The sequence below is a fragment of the Cynocephalus volans genome, chromosome 1, assembly GCF_027409185.1.
Source record: "Cynocephalus volans isolate mCynVol1 chromosome 1, mCynVol1.pri, whole genome shotgun sequence".
Classification (NCBI taxonomy): Eukaryota; Metazoa; Chordata; class Mammalia; order Dermoptera; family Cynocephalidae; genus Cynocephalus; species Cynocephalus volans.
Genome location: NC_084460.1, coordinates 159,082,765 through 159,105,033, shown reverse-complemented (window position 1 = coordinate 159,105,033; position 22,269 = coordinate 159,082,765). Strand labels below are relative to the sequence as shown.

At 33.4% G+C, this 22,269-nt stretch overlaps 1 protein-coding gene across 1 annotated transcript in view; it reads right to left on the bottom strand.

Annotated features, from left to right (window-relative positions):
* Nucleotides 1–22,269, bottom strand: part of ROBO1 (roundabout guidance receptor 1) — a 474,875-nt gene that overhangs the window by 288,034 nt on the left and 164,572 nt on the right. The gene's annotated exons all lie outside the window — the stretch shown is intronic.

Genomic DNA, 22,269 nt, shown 5'->3' with positions numbered 1-22,269 from the left:
CTGACTTTCTCAAGATTATAAAGACACCAAATTATAAGAAACACCTAGAATTTTCAAAAAGATTTTCATAATTCTGAATTTCATAAAGAATTTCATATATTTAGCAAGATAAAAAGAAAATTAGCACCGGGTGTTTCTGATTTAATTTTAAACTTCTCCTATCAAAGGTTCAAAGATATTTATATCCAATTTCTATTTAAAATTAACTTCATAATCCTCTATGTTTATTTCCAAATGAAATCACAATGAAAATACAGATTAGATTAACACTGATTTTTATCTGGTATAACATATTTCCAATATTTCAACATATGGACTGATTACTTCTTCCTCCCACCACTTTATGTACATTATATACAATAATTTTAAAAAATATGTCCTATAATGTTTATTGAGAAATGAGGTTTAATTACTAAAGTAAAATTTTGTAAAATTTATTCAAGCTAAGTATTAAAATTCCACCTATTGGAAAACCATAATTTGGGGGCCAATCAGATAGAAATACATTCAGATCATTCTTTTTCTAAAGTGATTTTTTATAAATGTAAAACTTTGGAATTAACTAATAAGTGATATTGTCTTTTACTTATCTTATCTCTTTTTATAAACTTATTTGTATTATGTAATAATGACAATACTTAACAAAAATTGGAGGCCTGTCTCATAGCAGTTATGACTATTATTCTAGGTATGATATTATAATAATTGGATTTACAATTTCCAATCTAGTTAAATAGTGTAGTTCCCAGAAATTATTATCCAGTTTACTTCAGGTGGTTTAGAGGCTGGATAGACATTACTGGATGGGTCCAGGTATTCTTTTGCTGGGGGAGGGGAGTGGGAAAGCCCATATAGTACAAATAAGAGTTTCTAACCTTCTTCTTTGGACTAGTCAGACCTTGAGTAAAGGAATGACTTAAGCATTAACAAATCAGATAAGAAGTCTGCAATCGAAAATTTTCATCATGAGTTCTCAGGCTATATATCATTAAATTCTTACTCCCATTTAATAATGACTAACATCAGTATAGTCAGAATTTTATTTTATTTTTTTATAAATGGCTATTTGCTTACTTTAAAAATAAATCTGAAGTATTTTGTATTAACAAGATGTCTCTTAGAAAAATAACAAAGTGTTTTAAATTAATTTTAAAAGATTAAGCTAAATTATACAAATTTACACTGCTTATTTTTCCTGTGATGCCATCTTAAATATAAATGTAATTTGTTGAAGCTAGTAAATTCACTTGCTTTGCATATAGAAATATGGCTAATTTTGTATAATCTAAATTTCCATCATTATTCCTAAGCTATAATAAAGTAAAAACAGGCATATTTAAGAAAACAGCTAAAACTGCAGTGTCAAGAAGTTCCTAGTCATCCTGAAACTGTAAGCAGAAACTCACATCATGGCAAAAACTCACATCATGTGCCATGTAAGATAATTTCTCTGGGGACATATCATTCACTCAGCTTTGAAGGCTTTATGGTAGATAGATTCATCTGGCCTATTAACAATTCTAATACAAAGAATCCAAACAAGAAAGCAAATAGGAAGAAAATAACTGTTCTTTTTCCTCAACCTCACCTCTCCACTTCCTTTCAGAAAATATCTTCTTTTTTTTAATGCTTTCTATATGAGTTCTTACTAACGTTTAAGAACAGAAGCTACTACAAGACAGAATCTAGACTGCTATGTGATTGTTACATTTCTTTAAGTACATAGTATAGTTCTATGTTCTCCAAAGGCTTTCAGCACACATGAGTTGATGTTGAATAATATTTGATGATAAGTTAGATATTAATGCATGATATTGTGAGCATCAAAGTTTGCTGGTAGATTTTAATTAACTATTAAAAGAATATGTATATATGGTAAACCATTTATGGAAAATTATAAAATAATTCTAATTCGTTCCTCTTGTGACATAAGGTTAAATTGTGTTGATGACATTTACACCTATAAATGTAGAAGAAATCAGAGTGAAAACTCCACTTTGTACAAAGATAAAAATATCTAAATATTTGGATGCTTATGGCCCATAAAAGAGGCAGAGTGTTCAATATGATGAGAGAAATGTGTGAAAACTGACCATGATGGAAGAGTAGCTTGGAAAAATCATTAACCCAGGAAAGGTTCTACCAGGGAAAGTCTGGTAATATTTGTTCAATTTAGAGAACAAAAATTAGCTATAAGTTTTAGGAAACTATTTGATGCTTCTAACAATTAAAGATGAATCATTATCCCTTACTTGGCAATTTTTGGATTTTTTTTTCATTTTAGTTTATAGCCATCTTCTTAACTCAGTGTTTGCTCAGGGTTTTATACTCTTTCGGGTATAAAAAACAAAATCACCAGATAGTATGTTATAGAGTAGGCAAAAGAAATAAAAGACCAGCTCAATTAGATCCTTGCTTTCTTTCTTGAACTTTCCAAGTCTGGACTGTCAGCTTGAACTTTTCCTTAGTCTTCTCAGCTGCTTTCTAAGGTGCCAGAAGGTATACCCATGAAGTGGAGTACAGATACCCATATGTCCTACATACTTTTAGGAAAACTCACGTACAACACAATACTAATGGATACTCATAGCCCATGACCATAAAACACTCTGATATGAAAAAATAAAGCAATCTGGCAATTATCCTAATCTGGATATCCTGATTCTTCACTGCATGTTTCTGCAACTAATTTATTGATCCTTTTTTGTGGTTCATTCTGGAGCAAAGGCACAGGCCCACATTGACATGATATTACATATGCTTACAAATACTTTACCCATTTTGGAAAAAAGGTCAATATACTGACAACATGTTAATTCTAAACTTGTCATATCAAAGTGAATTATGACTACCGTGCTTGGACATACATATCTTTTAATACTATTAATTTGGGCTTGATTGTCTCAGTGGCGATTATATCAGATGATCAGGAAATCATGGTCACCTGAGATTCAAACAGCCCCCAAGTGAGTCCTCAGAAATGGACTCAGTGGATTCTCTGAAAAGAGAAATTTGCACATCTTCTAGGTCAGACAGCACAAGGCCAGACTGAAGTAATGCCCCTTTCACATCACCGAAACTTACTGGCCAAAGATGAGTAACTTCTTGTTCACGAAGCTGAAGAATAAAGTGTTGACTACAACATAAAACAACAAAGTTGAGAGTAAGTTGAGTAGAATCAAAGTAGATGGACCTAACAGAAAGTTGAACGTGACACAGAAAACCTCGTCAGTGCAAGAGAAGGGAAACAGTATGTGCTCACATGTAAGACAACTGAAGCTTTACTGTTTCCCAGCAATTTACTTAGAGGATTGCCTTGTTGATATCTAGGCTTTAAAAGATTACCTATTCCATGTCAGAAGATCTCAGTATTGATCTCCTCTGGACATGATCTCCCTGGTCTTATTCTTCTAAATACACCATATCAGGTAATGTTCTCTTTACCCAGAGCTACTCTGTCTTTACATCACAGAATAAGTTGAGGAAGGCAAGTTGACATAAGTTAAAATTATAGGCCTTAATAAAGGACAATAAAGGCAAAAGAAAGGAATAATACCAAATATCAGTTTACTTCCTCCTTTTAGCCCATCTCAAATTTTACTGGGGGAGTCTACTTTTGAGTATACTAATCCTGTGATAAGTTGTTTTGTCAATAATACATAGATATCAAAGCTACAGCTTACTCCTAAATGCAAAAGGTACAGTTCTGGAACCAATTAACTGTGGCAGGATTTAAGAGTTTCATGTATAAGAAGGAATTGGATGTTAAACAATATTAACATTTTACTGACTCTTGTTTATGATTAAATGTGGCCTAGAAAAACAAATGGAAAAATTTAAATTAAAAATTGCATATTTTAGAACATATTGACTGCCATATTAATAATTATTTTTCAAAGGAAATGATATATATCATGGCTTACTATTATTTTGTGAGAAGGTAATTGTCTCATGCACAAAATAAATTTGTCTTACGTTTCACATTAATGGTTAAGAATCCTTCATAGTTACGGAAATATTAAGAGTGAGAGGCAAAATAACATAGAGATTATGGGGATAGGCAAATTCATTTAAACTACTTGAGCCTCAATTTCATCATTTGGAAGTGAAAATATTAGTAATATCTACTTTATTAGTTGTGAAGATTAAGCAAATTAATAAATGTGAACCAGTGCCTGACACAAAGTAAGCACTTAGAAAATACTGGTTATTATTACAATTAACACGAACTTTCACCTCAAATTCTTCTCCAACTTTAAAAAACTTAGACTGTATTCTATAATATGGCTTTACCTTAGTAAATTGGTCCTTAGACCAATTTATCCCACTAAGTCAAATATAAAATAGATATAAATTAATTATGTTAGCCTGAATATTTAAAACTCAATACTCTTCTTCCTTTGGGTCTGCTCAGAATTTCTGCGGTGATTTTACACATGTATAAGTACAATTTCCATAGCATAAGTGCTCTCTCTATGGTGCTTAAAAAGCTCCCAAACATTCAGGAATGTACTTAAGCAGTTTGATTAGCCCCTTATGTCAGGTAAATGAACAGTTTCTGTAAACACTGAGTACAATACAGGTCATTTTGAAATGAGAGATTCCCTATAGTACAATAAACATCCCAAATGGAATGGTTCTGCAATAATATGATTGAGTTCTCAAAATAAACCTACGTTTTAAAAATTCAGAATTTTAGGAAAGTAACAATCATTTTTTAAAAGTTTTTAAGTAGCAGAATACAAATGGGTATGTCTGCATAAAAATCTGTAGCAGGTCACTGGCACAGAAACACTTTTAAACAGGGAACAAAATCTGGCATGAACAGTTAAATTGGTCAAACAACTATTATGTACAAGGAAAACACAACACATATAAAAGAGAAGAAAAGAGCTCTAGCTTCTAAGAAATCAAATATATAGAAGATAAACTAGGTTTACATGGGATTAAAGGCATGAAAGGGCAGTCAACAGAATAATTGCTGTGAGAAGATAACTCAAATTTAAGGATAAAGTTGTTCTTCAAAAAAGAAAAACCAAAAAACTAATCTCTTACAGGAATAGATTCCCCCACCCCCACATCATCAACAAAAAATGTCTGGGAAAATCACAGAGGAATGTACCTTCTGAAAGCAGGCTTTATCCCTGCCAAAAATGGCATACCCTCACTAACCAATTTATTGTGGACAGGCACTCAAATCCTTATCAACAGGCTAAAAGACTGAAAAACATCAATAAAAAGTACACAAATTCTCATGAAAAAACATAACTTTAAAGAAAAGAGCATAGGCATGGTAGTCAGGGTCCATTAAACTTACAGCTCTCTCCTCTTTCCCTTCTCTCTTCTCCCCCCTCTTCAGGTACTAGGATTGTACAATTTTGCAAAAGCGTAAGAAATATCAGAAGTTCTAAAGACATCATTGATTATTTCATAAAGATAGCTGTCTTTTATCTGTATAAGCCTATCTTTGACCATTCCAAATTATTTTCCAATAGTTGTCCAATTATACAGGTATTATGTAAGATAACAAATAGCATTGCCTAATTATAGATAAGAAAATGAAGTAACAGAGGTTCAAAGACATTATCAGGTCTTTACCTTTCAGCCCTAGAAAATTAATTGCAATAGTTAAGCTCATACAACATTCATTCACCAAACAATTTTGAGACTTTTTCTGTTCCAGGCACTGTTGTAGATCATCAATAATCAGAAGTGACAATGTCCTTGTCCTCATGGAACTGACATTCCAGGAAGGGAAACCAATGGCAAGCAAATATATATTATTTGCACGATCCCATTTCTGGTTTGCTTGTTTTCGTTTGTTTAATTTTTGCTAGTCATTTACTACTACTAAAAATGGGAAGAGATTGATTAATATCCCCCCCCTTCCCTAGGGCCACAGTGAATGTACACAGCATGATAGACTATCACTGGACAGATTCCAGAGACTGAAGCTGAATCAGAAACAAGCTTTGAGGGATGTCTGTATCGCTAAAGTAGCCCCCCCACCCCCACCCACTTTGTATAAAATCACAATGTCTGCGGGGTGTTGGGAAGGGGGATGGTGGGGAAGCGAATGGTGTGATTGGGAAGAAGAGAAAGAGATGGAACCTCTTATTCCAGAGAAAGTTATTCCTCTCTCAAGCAAACTCTCTAGCTCATCAACTCAAGCCACCTATGGAGTCTGTCCCAGTAGGAGGTCCTTTGGCTTATACACCTCCATAAGCATCAGTGGAACAACAACTTTCACCATGAACTGACTACCCCAGTTCCTCTGAGACGTGTGAGTAAAGTGATGGAAACAGTCCCTAGGAGTAGGCACTTGACCTGTTTTATGTGGAATTAATAAGCCATACTTTCAAATTGGTTAATACTGTCATTTGCAACAGTGACATGTTCTATGTGTTATATTGTAGGGATATAACCTGAGCTCTTTAGGGGTAAACAAAGGTGATGTCTAAATCTAGTCAATTCTGTTAGTGAGCAAAAAAAAAAAAAAGAAAAGAAAAGAAATTGTACATATACATAAATATATATATAAATATATACACACATATACACATTATAATATGGATGGCTCTGGAGAAATATATTTTTAAATAATAAAAAAATCAATGATTATAAAGACACGCATATCAAATTTTCTAACGTACATTTAGTATCCTAAAATGTGACATAGTTACATCTAGACCTGAAGCTGTAAAATAATTTCATATTAAATATTAATCAAAGGTACAATTATACCTAATCAATTTCATGCACTGCCATTTTTAAAGGAAGAAAGTATAAATTATTTATAAAATAAAATAATCTATAATAACATTGGCCTAATTACCACAGTTAAGTACAGCATTTCAGGGCCAGATTAGAGGGAGAGGGATTCCTTTGTTCATATTTCCTCCACCCAAAATTTCATCAATAAATCATATGCTTCAACTCTATTTTTTAAAACACTAAAGAATATTTGAATCTGACATTCTTAAAACACTGAAAAGCAAGAAGAAGCTGTAACTGAATCTGTAACAGGCATATAAAAGTATTTCCTCTGTGTGTTTCTTTCTGAATTCAATGAAAATCCTTTAAAACTAGAATCACTTCAGTCAAATTAATTTTTTTTTCCCTAACTTCCCTAAGTAGCACTAATTGTTGTACCTTAGAAAATGGTTATCATCAGCACAAGTGAGTCAGTCAAAAAAAGTAGGTACCAATGCCAAGGACTGACCTTCTAGTTCCTGGATTTTGTGTCTGTCTTTAAGCAAAAAAAGAATGTTCTAAAACTTTTAAATATTTAAAAGTTTTAACATAATTAAAGTATTCTATATTTATGTAAAGTATATTTTAAATATTTATACTAATTTTAAAAATTATTTTAAAATAAAGTAGCAAATGTTTTAAATATAATATTGTAAGAGAAATCTGAATTCCAATTTTTTTCAAGATACTATACAGTTATGACTTTTAATTGATGTTCAAGGAGTACATGTTAGATTATTAAAGCAAATATTGAGACAAATTTTTACACTATACATTTCACTATAAATGTTAATAGTTTTTTCTACTTAGATTATCTAACAATCTAGTGGGAAAAATGATGCTTATTTCTATTAACATACATCAGTACACATTTCTTTTTAAATACCACACATAGTATCTGGTATTCAGTATAAATCCTAAAACAATTTTATTCTACTTAAGGCATATTAAATTTTATAATCTGAGCTAAAGATCAGAAAAATTTATTAAATAAAATAATGTTGTACTTAAAGCTGTTTTGGAAAAGTTTAGCTGAGTTGTACAATCACAGACTTGACTTCTAATTAGAGTTGATTCTAGAAAAAAAAAAAGTTGTTTCTAAATAGGAAAAAAAAGAGGCATAAGTCAGAGTACATACAAAAATATGGATAATTTGTGTGCAATTTCTCATTTCTACTGGGGGAACAAAATGTAAACTACACTATTAGCACCTTCAAATATAAAGAAAAATACTTTTTTTCCATTGTTGGTTGGTAAGGATCATTATATAGAATCTTTTACTGACAAAGACTGAGTAATAATACATCTTTTGTGACTTGTGCTAGGCACTTCAAGGTCTACACAGCGGTTAGAATTAAGAGGGAAATACAGAAGTGTAAAGATGTAATTAACAATACAGGAGTTGGACACTGTGACACAGGAATAGAGAGTAGTGCCTGCAAGGTTAACCTTTCCCTGTGGGGAGGAGGAGTGAGGATATAAGAAAAGAAGCCTTAGAGGAAGTGATGGCTCTGCTAAGCCCCGAAGCAATAAAGAGTTTTTTCCAGATCAAAGGGACAGGGATAGGAGAGCATGAGTTTGAGGCCACGATGCCAAGATCACACAGATTCTTGGAGTCATTTATAAAACTTCAGACTTTAGAAGTAATTGAGAATCTCTGAGTAATCAACCTAAAGGGACAGATCAAATTTTATTTACAAAGTAGTATTATATGTGTGTGGATGAGAAACAGTGGTGATTTTAGTTATGAGGTGCTGTGGTTTGAATGTTCCCCCCAAACTCATTGAAGATGGAATGTAACAATATTAAGAGTGGGAGATCAGACTATGGCAGTGGTAAAAGGTGGGACCTTTAAGAGGTGATTGGATCATGATGACTATGCCCCTCATGAATGGATCAATTCATTCATGGAGTAAGGGGTTAATGGTTTAGTGGGTTGTCACTGGAGTGACACTCCTGGCTTTATAAGGAGAGCAAGTGAGGGCATTTAAAGAGCTCTTCCCACCCTCACCATGGGACTGCCTGCCTTGCCAAGGGACTCTATAGAGAGTTCCCATCCAGACAAAGGCCCTCAGATTTATTCCCTGGACTATGGACTTCTCAGCTTCCAAAACTGTAAGAAATAAATTTCATTTCTTTATAAATCACCCAATTTCAGGTATTCTGTTCTAAGCAACATAAAACAGACTAATACAGGAGCACAGCAAAGGGGATGGAGATAAGCGGAAAGATTCTAAAGATACTTAGGAAAAAACATCAGCAAGACCTGATAATCAACTGATGAGAGATGGAAAGCAAGAAGGGGGTCGGTCAATCTCAGGCTGCTGGTTCAGTAGACTGGATGGATGGAGGTATCATTTTCATCATTAGGAAATACCAGAGGAAAGGCAGGGGTGAGAAGGAAGATGATAAGTCTCATTTTGGACATATGAACTGAAGGTGCCACCAGGACCTCCACATGGAGCTGCGTTTAGAGGTCGAGGCAAGAGATAAGGGAACAGGGAGTATATCAGGACAAAGTCAGTAGGTGAATCCAAGGAGGTCAATATGGTCATCCAGGGTAGGTCAAAGAGCAAAAACGAGAAGAAGGCCTAAAACACATCCTGAAAAAACTTGAACATTTCATCTACAGGCAAAGAAAGTCTCAGCCAGATAAATAAGAAGAAAATCACATAGAACCTCGGTATTTTTTCGCTGTATGACCTATCTCCAAAAGCAAAATTAAGCCTATTCAGTTTAATTGCCTGACTTTGGTTCCAAGCAGTAGGAAGAAATCCTGATAGAGGTGGGTGCCATGAAATTCCAGGAAAGAGAATATTTTACAAAGAAAGTCAACCATGTCAAATGCTTACAAGAAGTAAACTATATCCATTATAAAAGGCAAAGTTTAGAAAGCTGAGGTCCAGGCAATTAAGAGAAACAGGATATTAGTGAGAGAGAAGGGTAAGTCCACACAAAATATTAAGCATCTCTTTGCAAAGTTTTTTTGGTAAAGCACCATATTACCAAATACGTGCTTGTGTTTAGAGTCTTAAATGGATCCCTGTTATGTCCTTCAGTAAGCAGGTGGAAGAGAAGAAAATTTCCCTGGAAGACAAAATGGAAATAGGATAGTGTATTCTATTCCTACTCTTATATTCCTGAAACAAAGTAATCATGAAGATTACCACATACCTGAACCTGAGATACACAAGCACGTTTGAAATTGCATTTTCTCCCACAAAGTACGAAATATTGATTTTTATCAACAATGTTTTCTGAGAAAACAAATCAAATTATTCATATAAAATATTTTTTTGCAGTGCATATAGGTGTGAGATCCTTTACTCATTTCATATCAAATGTTAACATTTTAAAGACTGAAGTCTTACAGAAATGAGATATGCTTAAAAGTTTGTTTAAAGATGTATTTTCCAAATTATTTTTTTAACAGTTCAATAATTCATTGGAACATATTTTGAGAAAGGCCATGAAATATTTAAACGGTAACCATGCCAGTAACAATAACTTTACAAACCCTCAGGGAAAAAAAAATATGTCATAAAAGACAGACTGTGTACTGATATATGAAGAATACATATCTTTTCACAAATATTTATATGGATTTTAAATCTATTTGTGTATAAGAAGATGACTGGCCCTGGTGACAGAAAGATAATTCTAAAAGTAATTGTATATGGGATTAGTTTCTCAGCATTTGTCTTCCTGAAATTAAGAGGTACATTCTTTGGGACCATAGAAAGGGAAGGAATAAATCTAATAATGGGCCTAGCACAGTAAATCGCAGATGGTACAACAGCTACCACTTATATACAGTGCTTGTTGTTAGCCAGGCACAGTTCCAAACACGTTAAATGCATCAATTTACTTAATCTTTTTTAAACCTCTATATACCATTTTACAGGTAAGAGAACTAGGACACAGACAAGTTAAATAACTTCACCAAGGTCATAGAGCTTTCTAAATAAATATATATTGGGTTTGTTGAAAACAAAATTTGTTTTAACTTAATGACAGAATTAATTATGTCTAACTATGAAGATTTTTCATAATGTCTTCTATGGATAAAAGCCATTGATTGAATAGGGTTAACAGTACCTTTTATATTAAAACAAAACAAAACTCCTCTTAGAATAGGTAATAAGAAATGCATTGTTATTCACATAGGATTAATGATTAAAACACTGAGGGAGACTTGAGGAATTATCAGCAACATGGTCCAAAAAGAACCCATTTCATGGGAGACTATACAGAGACCTAAGTGGTCATTATTTCTTAAAAAAGAAAAGAAGGAAAGAAAAAGAAAACATGTTAAGGAATTGATTTTATTGCCTACCAATGTTACAGAGTCTGAACACAAAGTTTTAGGGTTATTTTGGGTGATTTAGGGCAAAGAGGAGAGGAACAGACAGAAAGGAAACCATTTACAGGCTTTCAATCCACAAGCCATATAAATATTTCTCTTCTCCCATCAGATTTTGGCTCATCCATCACTGCTTTCTTCCTACCAGCAAAAATATGCTAAGTCATATTTTTCAAGAATTTCCTTAAGCAAGATTCAATAAGATTGCGAACCATACTACACATTCATTTGAGAATTTTGGTAAGGTCTGAAAAGCACATGATCAAAACGTTCTAAATGTCCTTCTACATCAAATGCAGACTCCTAATCCATTTTTTCTTTTTTTTTTTTTGGTGTCTGACTGAGACAAGAATCTGATAGAAGGGTAACAATGTGTCCCAGTCTAGGTAAAGTACAGTATTATCTGGCAAAGATACACAGGGTAGTGGTGAGGAAGAGATTGAGACAAAACGTAAATCCTTTTGTGGGGGGGATTGTCTTTTCTCATTTTCTTTTTAACTTTCTAGCTGTTATTCTAAATTTTGTTTCATCATTTACTGGATAAGATTTAAAATGTCCTCATTCAGGCATACTAAATACCTTGATCATAAACTTTTATTTCTCTTGACAAGTGTAAAATGTCACACGCACTATTAAAACTTCAATTTAAACCTTTGGTTAAATACGATACAACTTAAAATGTGACTGAAGCTACGTTTTCACTTTACAGACCAGGAGACTGAGATTAGAGATTGTTTTATTATTCCCCAAAACCTAAATGAAACATCAGATATACTTTATCAAAAATTAGGCCCTGCCTAATGATGATCTTCAAACATGTGAGCTGCTATATAAAAAGAATTTTTTCTCTGTTATTGCTTAGCATGTAAAATGAAGGAAATAATTGGGCTATAGCACAGGATTTAAGTAAATTAAAGTAATAATTTTGTGTTAACATATGCTGATGTATGTAAATTATATTGATGATGGAAGCTGGATTGTCTTTTGCTCTGAACATCTTTTACTACTACAAATTATCTTCAGACAATTTAAAAGTCAGAGGGGTAGATTAAATGACTTCCAAATGACCCTTTCAGCATGGTTTCACGCTTATTAATAAAACCTACTTTTTCTACCATTTTCATTCTAGAAAATGTGAAGTAAATAAAAGAATCTACCATTTCATTTATGGATTATGTTAAGTAAATACCAGCTTTCATGAATTTACTCAAAAACACCTTAGATACTGTTCATGTGTTTCTTTCCTTGATAAACAGCAGTATGGATATTAATAAAGGTTTGAATGTCATTTTCTAAGCTTAACATTCCACGAGATGTAAATATCCAAGCCTTATTTATAAGTATTCGTACACAGGAAATAATTTATTTATTCCTTCTCCATCTAGGCCAATGTATTTCTCTATTCTACTCTTCCAAGCTTAATTCCTACCCCATCAATATGTCCCCCCACCCCAACCCCCCCACCGTCCCCTCCTCCTTTCCCTGTGTTCCTGTCTTGCTCTCTATCCTCTGGCTTGTTCTGTCTTTCTCTTCCTGTGTTTTTCTCTGTTACTCTGGACATCTACCTGTTTGTCTGTCCCTCCTGTGCTCTTCTTTCTGTGTGTTTCTCTCTCTCCATTTCTGCCCCAATTTGCTGTCTCTAACAATCTCTTGCATTTCCCACCTCACACTACCCCAACTCCTCACTGCTTTAGAAATCCAGGATAAATCACCTACAATCATTACAATCATGTTTTATCTACTTTTCTTTAAAAAATCAACCACATTGTGCTCACATTCCCAAAGGGTGTTTTGGCTTTAGGGGAAGATCAGGGTTCTATGAACTCCAGTCTAAGATTCCACATGGATTTTTCTAAAACTGCTTAAATTTCCTCAAGGCCATCTTAAAGCCTCCACCAATGAAGATCCACAATGCTGATAAGTGCTTCTCGAACTTGAATTTGCACGTGACTCGTCTTGGAATATTGTTAAAATATGGGGTTCAGTTGGTCTAGAATGAATCTCCACATTCTGCATTTCTAGCATGCTTCCCAGTGATGCCAGTGCTGCTGGTTCATGGACCATATTTTCAGTAGCAAGGTTCCACTTGCCTGTAGTAGACCCAATCCTTCCCACACTTGAGTTGACCTCCCTTGCACTGCCCGACACAATATTACCATCCACATGGGTTTCTTCTATTACTTATCCTTATCTTGCCTTATCATTACATCATCTAGATTTCCACTGGCTTTCTACATCTTGTTTTAAATAAGTTTTTGTTTGTTTTTTAGTTTTCATTTCATCCACCACAAAACTGTAGCTTAAGGCTGCAATAAGAAATTTAAAGCATTACTGTACTGGAATTTCCCTTTGATTTCTCGTCAAATTTGCTTCATTAAATACAAATCTACCTAACTATGATATCTATATTTTCTTAGATTACTGGCAAAGCACAAGAGTGAAAATAACACTGCTCTACAGAATAATCACTTTGTGTATTCTATCCCCTATCGGGAAAGAAAAAGTAAAGGTTTCTATTTTGCATATGTAAAGTGTCTCAAGCCACCTCAGGAAACCCTGCAGGCACTGTCAACATGGAAATTGTTTCCTTATCACTCAGGAATAGTTTAGTCCTCTTCATTTTCTATTAACCAATCATTAGAATCATAAACACAGATAGATGTTGCCCAGAGGAGGTCACTTCTCTTAGAAAGCCCCAAAATAACTCACTTGGCGTTTTTTTTACTACTGGAAGTCAGGTAAATTCTCTAAGCAATATACCCCCAGTGGAGACACTTAAATATTCCAGAACCTTGAATGAAAGAAAAACTCCCAGGAAAATAGTACCTGATAACTACATTCTAAGGACTGTGCTTCAGAAGAGTGTTTGAGATCATGTGAACTGCTTAACTTTACAATGAAGCTGGTCGTGAAATGAGTGAAGAGCAGATTAGACTGTTCCTTGAAGTGAGGCATTATGATGTTTTATGATGTTCATCACACATGAAATAAAACATTTCTGCGTTACATGTTAGATCACTTAAAATGTGGCCAGAACGGTGCTAGGCACTTGGGATGCAAAGATAAATGTACTTTGAGGCAGTATGGTGAAGGTGTGTACTGGGTACCATCTGAGCACAGGCAGCAAGGGGCTAAACACAGCAAGACAAGTAGGGATAAGGCATGTAGACACCATGGTCACAGCATGCCTCCAGAGGAAGGGACCCCTGAGCCAACTTTACGGGAGTAAACAGTGGAATAGGAAGAGAAGTACATTCCAGGTGAGGGAACAGACGAAAGTGTAATTTCTTGAGACCATAATAGGATGGAGTATATTGAACCACTGTAAACCATTCAAAGCTAACAAATCCTAATCCAAACTCCCAATTCCACTTGCACAGTCATAGACTTGACCATGACCTTGTCACCAATAATTGCATCTCTTGCAAAATCTCAACTTCTACCCTCCAAAATTAAGCCAAATCTTCAATCTCCAAATCTAATCCCTTTTTCTCTTCATCTCCTCTACTACCAGCTTCAAACTATCAACATTTCTTGCCTGGAATATTGCAGTAGCCTTCTGATTGTTCTCCAACCATTCTGCAACTCATTCTATACACATGTGGTACTCAGGTGCCACATGGGTGATGTTTTAAAATGTAAATCAGATCATGTCACCTCCACCATTGCCTAAAAACCTTCTGTGATTCTCATTACAAAGAACATACAATCCAACGTACTTAACATGGTTATAGGACCCTGCACAATCTAGTTCTGCTCACATCTCTAGCCATCTCCCTTACTCATATGCCATACTGACCATCTTTCATTTCTTCAAATATGCCCAAGTCTATAATTTTCTGATGGCTTCTTAGATGTACTGTTCTTAGCCTGAAATGCTTTTTCTTTTACTCTTCGTCTTGGTAATATCCACATGTAATCCAGCTCTCAGCTCTAATCCCACTTCTTCCTGGTGCTTGTCACAATTAAGCATAAAGTTATTTGTTTTGTTAGTTGCTTATTTTCTGTCCTTGCCAACTCCTCCCCCATTATACTGTAGTTCCCAGGAAGGTGGAATTTTTGTTGTTGTTGTTCATCACTGAATAGCTAGAGCTAAACAGAATGCCTGGAAAGAGTTAAAGTATTTAGGGAAAACCACTATTTTTTTTTTTTTTGGATAAACTATATTTTAGTATTTTCCATACTTTTATTTAATTTCCAACATTTTAAATACAGCATTTTTGATGCCCATATTGCATAACAAAGAGACAGAAGAACTTTTATCTCCCAAAGACATTCAATAGTGCTTTATTCTAACGTGACAAATCTATAGTAAAAGAAGTATGGATATAAAAAGTTTAAATTGGTAAGTTATAACTGCTTCATTTCAATTATTTTGCGTTAATTAAAATAAATTATACCAAGAAGGTCTAAGTATGTTCATATTAAATAAACTTGTCACTGAAACAAAAGTTTTCAAATAAATACAAATAATTCTCAGGTTAGTCTATGTATGTAAGACTTCTAGAATTTAAATCATAAGTAAATTAGGAGGATTTAAAAGGAGGAGTGATCTGATTTTAAGATTTGAGAGATAACCAGATTTACCTTTATATTTTACTGGTTTTAAAAGACAGTACTGTTGATATAAGGAGACACTGCCAAGAATTTCCCATAAATAACCAAATGCTGAATTGATTTGCTGGAAGTCTCAAGGGGCTTTATATCTAAGTATCAACTAGTGTTGAAATAATCATCTTAGTACTTTTCAGCATGTATGAATATCATCTACTTTTTGAAAAATAAAAGGCGTGGCTCCCAAGACTGGTAATGGAATATGCTACCTTTAACCCCAACATTACTGCATTGAACCTGTTGTACGATAGAGTACCAAGCAATATTCAAGAAATGGCAGATGTTTTGTAGCATCCAATCTAGGGAACTAAACTTTTCCATTTCACCTTTTTTACATAGCTGACTATGTGTTACAACATATGCAATGCCTCCTATGGCGATGTAAGAAAAGATTGAATATTAATTGAACAGTAAATAGCTTTCCGCAGAGAATATCTGCTTATAGGATCATACTGTGCCAATATATAAGAAAATAATATTAGAGGGCCGGCCCTGCGGCGCACTTGGGAGAGTGCGGTGCTGGTAGAGCCGAGGCCACGGGTTCGGAACCTATATAGGGATGGCCAGTGCGCTCACTGGCTGAGCGCGGTGCTGACCACACCATGCCGAGGGTTGTGATCCCCTTACCGGTCAAAAAAAAAAAAAAAAAATTAGAAGAATAACCACCAAAACATCAATATAGTTACCTCTGTGTTGTGGGATTATAAGAGCATTTATGTGTTTTAAAAGTGTTCCATAATAAACATATAGAATGTCTGTATTCAGAAAATAAAATACATTTTTGGAAGTTATTTATAGGAATGATCTCTTTAAGCTTAATAATCATTTTCTTTAACCTGTGATTGGGAGTAAAGAAAATACATCATGTGCTCTCACTCTAGGATCTTTCTAGAAACATGTTACAGATTAATATACAATTATGTGAGATGAAGAAAAACAATAAAAGTTTACCTAAGTCAAGAAGTCAACTGAATGTATATTTGAGCCTATAATCTAATTGTTTAACTAAGAGTAGTTTCAAGACTGAATATAAGCTGATGGTTATTTATCACCAGAATGAATAATACATTCTCTGACACAGCCATCTCCTCTAATACTCATACTCAAATGTCAGCAAACTCTGTCCTTTTCTGCTGAAATACCTGTTGCAACTCAAACCTTTTCTTTATGCTCATTGCCACTGTCATCTCTCACACACATTATGAAATATGAGCTTCTGCTTTTATATTTTATATTAACTACTCTTTGGAAGGCAAAACCCAAAAATGTAAAAGACAGTTTTTATGTGTTTTCAAAAGAAAATCACAGCTGTCTTTTCCTTTAACATGGTTTCCAAAGAACTCCACTCTTAATTTTCCCAACCAATACAGAAATCACACAATATTTACTTGAAGGGATAATATGTCTACACTTAATTATTTAAACTTGATACCTAGATGTGACAAGTAGTCTGATGGACTTGTACACTTACTTATATACTTACAAACTTACATTATTGAGATTTCATGATTTTTCCTCACTTTTTTGATTTTTATTTCTCAGTCATTTAAGATGATAAAATAACCATAAACCTAATAAAAATCCAAAAAGGCAGCAACAAAAGAATGTATTCTGACTGATGGTAAGAACTCAAGTCTTTAGCAAATATGGATATAATCATGTCCTGGAACTTACCCATATTACTTCTTCATTTAAGTGAACAAATATATAAATTTAAAAAGAAAATTCGAATGTTATCCTGACCATAAAAGTTTTACAAATGAATTTGTTCATTTGTCCCTGAAACAAAATATGATTTGAGGCAATACTATTTGCACATCTTGCATCATCAATGAGGATCCAACAGTAAGGGTGAATTTCCCATGCCATCAATTTCAATTCAAGATGGAATTTAGTATATTCAACACAGTCTTTACTTAATCAGAAATTAATTCAAGAAAATTTAATCACTGAAACATTTTATTTAAATTTTAGTATATTGGCAAACATTTTCAAATTCAAAATGGAATCAGAGCTGACCCCATTTTTGAGGTCAGAAGCATCCAGATCCCCTTCAGATAAGAGATTTTATATAAATAATCCTTCGATTCTCTAGTGTCTGACCATAATGGAGGTAAAGAGAAAGAAGTAATAAGAACAACAGCAATAACAATTAGACTTATGAATTATAACTATGTGCTGGTCATGTACATAATTTACATGCATTATGGCATTTAATCACAAATCAATTTTTTAAAAGGCCAGTGCATTTAAAAATTAAGTGTACAAGAAAGTTGTAAGATATTTTAAAATCATTAAACTAAATGATCCTTTAACATTCTTCCTTTGAATACTGAAAAGAAGAATAAGATGTAACATAAAAATGTTTTAGAATCTGGTTAAATTATTTGAAATGGCAAGTGTTTTCTTAAAAATAGCACAAATGAAGTAGAGGAAACAAGGAATATTTTAAGACACACAATATAAGGCTAGTTCACTTTCAAAGATAAAAAATCTATGAGGGAACGATATATGTGTGTGTGCGCGGACGTGTGCGTGTGTGTGCACATTTTTACATATGGCTTGTCTGCCTACACCAAAGACCATCTAGTTTCACCAAGGAATTGGTTCTAGACTTTGGAGCTGACATCACAGAACTCAGGAATTCTCATTTATCTCAAGCCCAAAAGGGGAGTACTCGAGTTCTAGTCTTCATTCCATCACTGATCTGCTGTGATACTGAACAACTCTTCCCTTCTCTAATTCTGTCCTGATGATACACACACACACACACACACACACACATTGTTGCCTGATAGACTTTTTGGCATATTCTATTTCCACCTCATCTCATCTGAACCATTTCATCCTCCAGATCAATCCTTCCATCTTCCGTGGACTAGATTTTGGAAACATATTCTGTTGTACATAGCTAAACCATGGCTACTTAGCATACGTGATCAGTTCACTTTCTCATTTTATCTAAATAAAGAAAATTGGACAAATCAAATTCTAAGTCACTTTAATAAGCATGATTTAAAAATAACAACAAAAGATCAGAATGCATTGAAAGCAGTAGAAAAATATTCCCTCAAAATACATTTTCCCTCATAGTAATGACTATTATAAAGTACTCCAGTTAACAAAATCTAGATTAATCTTAGGTTAATTAACAAAACGATTTTTTTTTCAAGCAAGATAGTTCTTCTATGGTTTTGCTGCTAAGATAGCCAGCAGATGTCTGCCTGGTCTGATGGGAATTTCTCTTCCTCAGGAGGAAACAGCTTAAATAGGAAACAAATAGCCATATGCTGACTGTGCACTGCTTAGCAGATGATGTAGAGAGGCATGTTCTGCAATGGAAAACATGAGTGAGGGTCAAGGACCAAATTAATTTTCCATAAAATTCAATGTAATTGTCCACAATCAAATGACGTATTAAATATAAGTTGTGTTAAAGAACTGTGCTATCATTTTGTGCCAAGCAAAACATGGAGTTCCAAATTTAATAATCGGTGATGTTAGGTGTCAGAGAATAGACCCATAAAATATTTTCCTAAACACTTCATAGACTCTCAGATAGAGCTAATCCAAAATAAGCAAGAAAATACTGCTTGCAAGACATTTTTGGAAAGCTGGGTTTGAAACTGAATTAGACAAATAATGAGTTTTCTTAAGCCTTAGAAACAGCAATGTCTTCTAAATTACATAATTCAATGTCTGCATCAAGACATGTCATTCTTGGTTTGCAAAGAAAAACAATAATTGAAAAATACATTTAAAAAACACATCTGTGATTAAAAATTTGTTCCTTTACAAAAACAAATGTCCAAAAATTCCAGGTGAAAACTTTAGAAATAAGGACTACTATATATTTCTTAGCACTTCAATTTTCAGACTTTATAACTGTGTGAGGTAAGTTCGACTGCATCAAAACTGAGTTTTCAAGAACAAGGAATAGAGTTTTCACCATATGGCGAGGATCAGCACCAAAGGGTCAGCCAACACACCACACTGTGGCATAGCCTAGCTATAATTGGGAAGTAAATGAAAATAAAAGTAAATAATACTAGAGAGAGCTGATAAATTCAATCCTTTGGTACATTATTTCAATTTAAATAAATATTAAAGGCACAATAGACAAGATTATTATCATCATAAATGAAAGTTTTAAATGGCATTCCATATCATTTTTTTGATTTTTTAAAATTTTTTTTGAATATTTGAGAGATTGACAATTGTTAAGAATCAAGGAATCCAGTTGTTGTTACAGCTGCAAAACTTGGTTTAAAGGCAAATAAAACACAGATAAATGTTTTAAAAGCATTACCAACAACCATGCTGTGAAACCTGGGTTGCCTCAAGACACTTTTGTTAATCTTATTACTTGCGGCTACAGCTTCACTAAGAAATTAGACGCAATCTTTGTCTTCCTGTGTCTGAGTCTTGTGGAGAATAAGAATAATTCTTATTGAACTTTTGATACATAAACTAAGAAAACAAACAAACAAAAAAAGGTAGTAAAAATAAAAACCAAACTATAACTACTTTTACAGGTTTAACTTACAACAAATATGGCCCATGGCCCCCCTCACCCCACCCTGTTTATTTACATAGCATACAAAAGGCAAGTTTTGGTTTTCAGACACAAGCATCTTAAAAACGGTAAACGAGAAGCACCCCTTGCCTAAAATAAATACCTGAAATACAGTGAACTAAATTACTACATAGCCATTTTTAGTACACTGAAGCACGAGTTTACTAAATAATAGTTTCCAAACTTTTTAAACACACAAAACTCTTTTAAACTGCAGAGTACTTAATTTTTTCCGTAAACTTATATGTGCTATGTCCAAATCATACAATTTATCAGGTAAAAACACGCTTTTAGTCACTGCAATTAAACTAGTATAAATTTAAAGCAGGCTGGCCGGTTAGTTCACTTGGTTAGAGTGCAGTGTTATAACGCCAAGGTCAACGGTTCGGTTCTCCCTACTGACCAGTCACCAAAAAAAAAAAAAAAATTATTCAAAGCAAATTCTACTTAAACTTTTTAAGGATTTCAAATAATTATTAATATCGTTATATCGTTATTAAGGACCCATATTATCAAACTATCCTTATTAATATCAAACTGCATTTGATAATCTATACATTTCTCCCTTTACAAGTATATGAATTGTTATTGAATGTTAAAGTATTTTAAAGTACTTATATTAAATTTTATCTGGTAAATTATGATATTCTTTTTTTTCTCTGGAGCTTGAAAACATTTTGATAATGATGAACATCATGCTAAGATTGTGAATTATAAATTAAGGGGCTCTGTATTTGAATATTTTTCTGGCAAAAGTGATATAATGAACTTATGTCTGGTTTCAACTCTATGATTGTATATTTGTTGACTAAGATCGGAAAGCTTTTCCTATAATGGCCTCTCAAGGTAATGGAATGTCTGGCTTAGAAAGAGAACTTAACTGGAAAATAATAGTACCTCTAAAATAGCCACACAAAAGACAGATTAGAAAAGACAGCTCTGTAAATCCCAGTGCATTAAAGGTACCTTTATCATCTAGGGTAAAACTAGAGATGTTTTGAAAAAGGAAGATCTAGAAGGTAAGCATTTAGACCTTCTATTCAAGTCTATAACCGATTTTTTTTTTAATTTAAATTCTGACAACGATAATAATGCAAGTAGAACACAGATGATCGTTGATGGTTCAAAACATCAAAGTCGGTACACACTTCATTTATAAGGAATTATAATTACGAGAACACTCACTCCTTTTTTCCCTCTAGTCTTCAGTTTCTTACCTACCAAAAATAAGAGCTGGCCTATGTTATCTATATCATCTTTCTTGATTCTCTAAATTTGGTTTAAACACTAACATAATTTTATCTTCACTGGGAATAATTATCATTAAACATAAATGTGTCAAAAGTTACAAAGGTGCTAATATCATAACTTTGAGAGATGACTTTATCAAAGTATATATATTCTTTTATAAATAAGTCAAACGTTTAAACTTCTTTTGCTTAGGCTACATTTAAAGTTGGGCTTAAAAAAAACAAAACAAAAGCAAAAGCGAAATAGCCTTCTGTTGTGATTATAGCTCTCATACACCTCATTGATTTAGTTGTAAGACCTTCGCTGAGAATCAAGGCAATAAGAGAAAGACAATAAGTTCATTATCAGTTAACCGTGAATAGAGAAATATAAAACTGGGTTTCAAGTAAAGGTTTAAAAAATATGAATGGCTAGTTTTGAAATAGCTTAAAATGGTTACCTTAATTTTTTATTTTATCTAATTATATTTTATGCTCATATTAAACATCTTTGGCATTTTGTGTCAACTGAAGTACTATGTGGTTCGGTGAGGGTGATCAAATTATTTAAATTCTCAGGGGCTGATTCCACATTAATAATACAGTTGAGTTGGAATAATTTGTCTCTAAATTCCTTCCCACTTTGATTTTATTATTATTTATGATTTTACATATTCAAGTTCTAGTTTAATGTTGGAGACTATGAAAACTGATCATATAATTAAATTCTGGTC